The sequence below is a fragment of the Colobus angolensis genome, unplaced genomic scaffold (genome assembly GCF_000951035.1).
Source record: "Colobus angolensis palliatus isolate OR3802 unplaced genomic scaffold, Cang.pa_1.0 Scaffold39, whole genome shotgun sequence".
NCBI lineage: Eukaryota > Metazoa > Chordata > Mammalia > Primates > Cercopithecidae > Colobus > Colobus angolensis.
This window is the reverse complement of record NW_012117265.1, coordinates 3,848,054-3,848,432: the sequence shown is the minus strand read 5'-3', so window position 1 is coordinate 3,848,432 and position 379 is coordinate 3,848,054. Positions and strand designations below refer to the sequence as shown.

The following is a 379-nucleotide window of genomic DNA, read 5'->3' as shown; positions in this document are numbered from 1 at the left end:
GGTGGTTTTTTCTAGCCCTGTGGCACTTCTCACTGTCCAGCATGCCCCAGAGCTCAGTATTTTCTTTTCTTTTTTTTTGAGATGGAGCCTCACTCCGTCTCAAAAAAAAAAAAAAAAAAAAAAATACTACAGCAGGGACTGTTACTTGGGACTGTCTCTGTTATTCCCCATTGTATTCAGAATTGACAAGCAAACATGTAACATACATCTGCTCTATAACAGGCTACAAGAAATGATGCTAGTGTTTTTATTTTTAATTAATTTATTTTTTTAGATGAAGTAGCACTGTGTCGCCCCGGCTGGAGTGCAGTGGTGCAATCTCAGCTCACTGCAACTTCTGCCTCCTGGTTCAAGCAATTCTCCTGTCTCAGCCTCCCCA

At 41.2% G+C, this 379-nt stretch overlaps 1 protein-coding gene across 3 annotated transcripts in view; it reads right to left on the bottom strand.

Annotated features, from left to right (window-relative positions):
- The window catches only part of ZNF561 (zinc finger protein 561), a 10,816-nt gene that overhangs the window by 6,161 nt on the left and 4,276 nt on the right, over window positions 1-379 (bottom strand). The window lies entirely within an intron of this gene.